Here is a 6,728-nt window from a genome sequence, read left to right as displayed (position 1 = left end):
TAATTCCTTGTTGCGTTATTAAATGACTTTTTATAACATATGCAATTTTTCATGATAATGAATTCTTTGTTTATTCATATAAATTCAATTTGCATTTATAATTAATGCTTGTTTTTGTGGCTAGGTACTACGGGAAAAATTAATATGATATCAATTCTTTTTATAACTCTTAATAAAATTTGAATTGTTAGGTAACTATTGATTTGCGGTACATGTAAAATTATTTGGATGTGTTTTTATTTTTATTTTTATAATATAGTATGCAAATCTTTATTATATTTAAACAAATTTAGCTATTTGGAATGAATAGAAGAAAAAGAAGAAATTGTATGATATATTCTTTTGTTAATATTTATATTATAGTTTCTGAAAAACTATATCATTCCCATTATAAATGATCAAGTCAATTGAAAGAGATGTATCTATCATGTAAGCTGCTGAAGTAGCTATATTAAGGAAGGATTGAGATATTCCCTTCCGTGAATATTTCAACAAACATGACAAAAGTTGTGATCATTTAGATCAACGCATGGTTAACTGTCATTGAAGGACATCCAACGACGTATATGGTATTGTTTCATGAAATGAAATTTTTGTGGTGGCTCTCTAGAAGAAGCCTATGAAATTTCAAAGCAATATTTTAAAAGGGATCATTGACAATCTTGAAAAGATCCATAAATCAATAATCTTATATTCTTTAAAGGAACAACCCCAGATGCGGTTGCAATCATATAAATGGTATTAGCCATGATAATGACTCCTTATATCGTAAGTCTTCCTGACACAATGTGGTGGTCAGTCGATGTGTCCTATTGGCACGATGATGAAGTAAATTGCAGTTCAATTGCTAATAGCTTGCTGAGGGGGAGCATAATAATATGTTTGTGACTCACACTTAGGGGGAGAATGTTGAGAATTAAAGTGTGAGTTACAATCTCACATTGGCGCATGATCTCATGCTTTCTACTCCCCTTATCACCCCTTAAATTGATATCAAAGTATACAAATATAAATAGCATATTTGTATTGGATTTGGGGATGTGTTTTTGTTTGAGGATTATCTTGCATTTCATGTGTTGGGTCTTATATCTCTTGTGTTGGGTTTCTGATCTGGGTTATTCCCTCATCTCGTGTGGGCGCCATTATGTGTCTCCTTGCTGATTTGTTTGGAACAAAATGATCAATTTTCTTGTCTGTTGGAGTCCCTGGGGTGGGTGGTAGCCTGTGGATGGTTTGTGAATTTTTTGATATTGGTTAAGATTGTGTGTGGAGGTGAAGCCTGTAGCATGGGATTAAGGCTACTGTATCCCAATGTTCGGGTGTCACTCTTGGAAGCTAAAGTGTTTGATTGCAGGGAATGTATGTATGTTTGTTTGCAGGGGTGTATGAATGCTATGATGAATTTATTATTACATGGATGAATATACAATGGGATTTTCTATACTGCTGAAACTGGCAGGGCCGTTGTACTCTTGCAATTGGTGTAATCAAGTTATTGGACCTTTGCAAGGTGCTGTATTGACAAAAGGGTGGCTTGTGGTGGAGTCAAGTTCTGCTTTGTGTTGACAGTATCTCATCATGTTTCGCGCTGAAATGGATTTGGCATCTTTTGAGCTGGAATTTGGGCCTTGCAATTACTCTGCCTTCAACTAGTGGGTGGGTTTTGTAATTCCCTTTGGTGGTGTCGCTTTGGCTTTCTAAAATATGTACTATTTTTCCTTCTCCAGGTTTTTCCCAAGGGGGTTTTCCTGGTAAGGTTTTAATGAGGCATATTTTATTAAGTTGTGCCTCCATTGGGCGGGGGGGTCTTTAGGTTCTGAGATATTTCTGCTCCATTACTTCTTCTTCTTCTTTTTCACTCTTCGTCTTTGTATTGGGTTGAAGTACAAGGGGTACTTCATTCAATATATTTTCTTTGCTTATCAAAAAAAAATATAAATAGCATATATAAACATTGTTGCTAGATATTGCTTGGATCGGTAGTAATCCAGACATGTAAATATGTCAAACCTATTGCGTTTTCCATGCGATGAATATGAGTTAAAGGAAATTATGAGATGTAATACTCATCTTGTGACACAATTGTCATGTACACATATTCCTTATTAATTTGAAAGTCTTGAAGGACTTTATTTACATCTAATTGATGTAACGATAAACTATGGGTTGAAAACATGAAAATCCTTGAAGGATTTAAAATGCCAGAAAATTTTACTTCAAACATTGAAGTATTATTTTGAATGATAAAGTTCTATATATGGAACAAATTGAATGTGATTGGCATGCATGACCGGTTAGACCATCCTGAGTCTTATGATGCGAAAGTATATGAATTCATATGAGTACCCATCGAAGAACCTAAAGATTCTTCAATATAATGAATTCTTATATCTTGTTATCATTACCAATTAATAATTGGTAAAATATATGGGTTTGAATCCCGCATACTCTTGAGTATATTAGATGCGATACATGTGCACGTATTCACTCTTTTTATGGGTCATTTAAGTATTTCATAAATTTATCGATGCATCGACTAAATGACCAAATATATGTCATCAACTCTCAATATTGATAGAGTGAAAATTCCAACCTTGATCAAGTTGGTAAATGACATGATTTTGAATATCTAGTTGCACATGTTCGTATTCAAATTATCTAGCTGATTTGTTTAATTAAATGTCTCATATTTATAGCTAGACAATTACATATGAGAACAAATATCTTATTTATGGACATGTGATATTGCAATTAGCAGCATTGACACGCATCAAGCCAACAATTCATTAGAATTCTCCCCATTGCAATCGGTTCATGGTCAGGAACCTAATATCTCTCATCTAAGAATTTTCAATGTGCGTTATATATTTTGAATCGCTCCACCACAACGCACTAAGGTGGGACCACAAGGAAAGCTGAGATTATGTAATCAATTTGAGCCAGTACAGATATATATTTTATATCTTACTTGTTGTTTCTCAGCATTGGGGGGAGAGGAAATTAAGCAGCTCTGAAAATTTGTAAAGAATGCATATGTATACTCGCACTATGAACCAGAAGTTCAAAAGATGCATTCTCTGACCTAAAAGGAATTATTAAATTCCTTATATGCTGCAAATACCCTTCTCTAACTTGATATCCCAGTTGGAAAATTTGTCATTATTATTAGGTTAATGCATGCCTAAAACTTGGTTCAAAAATATATATCCTAGAGAAGGATGATGGTCTTGTTGAGGAGGCAAACTATCTTGAAAAGTGTAGAGACTACAAAAATGTGTATTCCTCCTGAAGAGGTTCAGGTACCTGTAATTATTTATTTAAGAGATCTCATATGATTATGTCTCTACAAGTTAACACAAGGAACCAAGAACATGAAGAATTGTCGACATGATGAAGTAGCGCTCAATAATAGAAATATGTGCGAGAATCTTGAACCCGAAAATGAATGGGTGTGATTGGCCATAAATAGAAAGAAGCAATTCATTTGCTGAATTTAAGGGTCTTTGGACCTCATATCTATACCCTAAAGGTATAAAGACGATAAGGCTTAAAGAGTCTTTGTAGTAAAGTGAAATAATGTTGTCATATTTAAGACAAACAAGTGACAATCGTGGTGGATACTTGGAGTTACAACTTATTGGTATGGCTCACTTGAGATTGATATCTCTATAAAACTCCTTGAAGATTGTAAGATGCCTAAAGCACACAATTCATGTTCTCAACAATGAACAAATTACTAGATTGAGGCAATCTAGTTGATTATTTTCTTAAGGACGGTCACAAAATGACCCAACAAACTCATGCATATTTATGATGAGATATGAGATTGTTTATGTCATAATTAATGTTTATGACAATGATTTATTGAGACTCTAGAAGAGCTCACAAAAGCTGTAGATTTGCTAAAGAAAGAATTTGAGATAAAAGAGTTGAGAATGAAACTTTTGTCTAGCCTTATCAATTGAGTATCTAAAGGATGAGGTATTTATGTACCAAATGACTTATATTGCAAAGGTACTAAAAGGGTTCTATATGGACAAATCATGTCCACTTTGTACTCTATTGATTTTAAGGTCATTAAATGTAAATAAAGATCCTTTTAGACCTTGAGAAAAGAATGAAGAATTACTTGATCCTGAAGTACCATATCTTAGTGCTATCAAAGCATTATTGTATCTTGCTAGTCATACTCGACTTGATATATCATTTGCTATTAACTTATTAGCAAGATATAGTTCTTCACCTACACAAAGACATTGGAATGGAAAACAAGTGTTTCGTTATCTTAAAGGCACATTAGATATGAGTTTATTTTTTCCCTATATGTCCAAGCTTAATCTAATTGGTTATGCAGATGCTGGATATTTGTCTAAATATCTCAAACAGGTTACTTGTTTACATGTGGAGGAACAACCATTTCATGAAGATCTGTGAAAGAAACTATGATAGCCACCTCAGCTAACCTTGCAGGAATATTAGCATTACATGAGGCAAGACGAGAATACGTTTGGCTGAGATTCGTGATTCAATGCGTACTTGATATTGGTGATTTGTCCTCTTGAAAGATGCCGCCAACAACTATATATGAAGATAATACTACATGCACTACTCAATCAAAAGAAGGATACATCATGGGAGATGGACAAAGCAAATATCACCGGAGCTTTTCTTCACTCATGCTCTACAAAATAATGGTGACATAGACATCCAACAAATTTGTTCAAGTGATAATTTGGCAGACTTATTTACGAAGACTCTTCCAACTACAACATATGAAAAGCTTGTGCAGAATGTGGGAGTTCGTCAGCTTAAAGATTTCAATTAAAATGCATTGTACTCTTTTTTCCTTAACCATGTTTTTTCCCATTGGGTTTTTCATGGTAGGGTTTTTAATGAGGCAATGTACAAAGACGAACTATAGAATGATGTACTCTTTTTCCTTCACTAGGTTTTTATCCCACACTGGGTTTTTCCTAGTAAGGTTTTAATGAGGCACATTCTTAAGGGATGGTCATCCAAGGGGGAGTGTTATGAATATTTGGATGCCCATCAGAGTTAGGAGTCCATGGGCCAGGCCCACATGTATACTTGTTCAACATTCTAAACCTAATAGTATAAATACAAGGGAGTCTGCACCTAGCAGAGCATCCCCATCACACTATTTCTCTATCTCTTGTTCCTCTATTCTCCTCTCTTATTTACTTGCTTACTCTTTATTCATAACAGAATTCAGTTTTTAATAATTTAATCAGTAATTGGATAATAAGCGAGCGAAATATCTATTGCTAGATTTCATTTTAGAAATTAAAATAGTGATAATTAACCCCTTCAGCGAAATATCCAAGTTTTTACTCACCACCCGTTTGATAATTAACCCCTTCAGCACAGCTCCTGTTTTTAATCAAGGTGATGCCTCTTATGAATACTTCATTGTTGTAAAATCAAGGTTGGTGGGGAAGTTCTCAACTTCAAGCATTCCCTGCTTTCCATTGAAAACAAGGGAAGGGGAGGGACCAAAATTAGCACCATGGACTGCTTCACGGTTTTGCATAGCTCCATCTACAAATCCCTTGTTAGAGAGTTTGTGAACAAGGCTGCTGATAGGAAAATAAAGAGAGTGGCGGCAGTGGCGCCGTTCGGAGCATGTTTCGATCTCAGCACCATTGGCAGGACCGTTACTGGACTGGATGTGCCCACTATTGATCTGGTTTTGCAGGAGAATGTTGAGTGGACTATTTATGGTGGAAATTCAATGGTGATTGTGAAGAAAAATGTAGTATGTCTTGGATTTGTGGATGGTGGGAAAGAGGCAAGGATAGCAGTCATTATTGGTGGGAGCCAGTTACAGGACAACCTTCTGGTGTTTGATTTAGCTTCCTCCACACTTGGCTTCAGTTCTTCTCTGCTCCTTCACCACAAGATGTTCCCACTTCAGAGCCTAATTTCTTTTTCAATTTGACTGAGTGTGATGATGATCTAGTTTAACTTCTTGTGTTTTGTGAAATTTTTAACTTATTATGTTGTGTGCTTTGAGAAATTCTACTCCCAGTCTACTTTTCTCACTTCTCTTTATGTGACAAGCTAATAAAGAGCACATGTAAGCGTTATCCATGAAGGTGTGTAAGCATGCTCAAATGAAACTGTTTTTTTTCCCATGAATCCAGATTATCTTTAGCCTGTGATAGCACCAATGATATTGGGCTGCCTCCCACTTCCAGTAACAACAAGCCCAAGAGAGTTGTTAAGCCAAATGGACGAGCAGCTATATTTAGACAATTACTACTATAAAACAAGCTAAACATCACCTTGCAAAAAACAACTTGACCCAAAAAGCAAGATCAACCACATCGAGTAGGTCTATATCCAGACCAATCATAATATAATAATCCTTCATTAATTGTCATGTTGTTATTATAGTACTCCTATAATTTAAGGGTTGAATTGGTGACAAAGTAGGTCTATATCCAGACCATCAGTCATATTTTATCGAGACTGCATCACAATGTTAAATTAAACCAAGTGTGAGTGTGTGACAGTCTGATACAGCCATCATATAATTACTAGCTATAGTCATCATCATAATCTAATTTAATGTCGGATACACACCCATTTTAGAAGGATGAGCATAATTTTTAATTAAGAATGTGGCAACTGGCACCTAATTTTTGCTATATTGAGTATAATCAAATATGCTCAGAGTAGAAGGATGAGCATATTCCGTGTGGATA

At 35.0% G+C, this 6,728-nt stretch overlaps 1 pseudogene; it reads left to right on the top strand.

The window, feature by feature from the left end:
• Positions 1 to 1,286: 1,286 nt before the first annotated feature.
• On the top strand, positions 1,287 to 6,062 carry LOC130725729 (probable aspartic proteinase GIP2; annotated as a pseudogene).
• The last annotated feature ends 666 nt before the right edge of the window (positions 6,063 to 6,728 follow it).

This window comes from Lotus japonicus, chromosome 6 (assembly GCF_012489685.1).
Source record: "Lotus japonicus ecotype B-129 chromosome 6, LjGifu_v1.2".
Classification (NCBI taxonomy): Eukaryota; Viridiplantae; Streptophyta; class Magnoliopsida; order Fabales; family Fabaceae; genus Lotus; species Lotus japonicus.
Note: the sequence above shows the minus strand (reverse complement) of the source record. Positions and strands in the feature narration are given on the sequence as shown.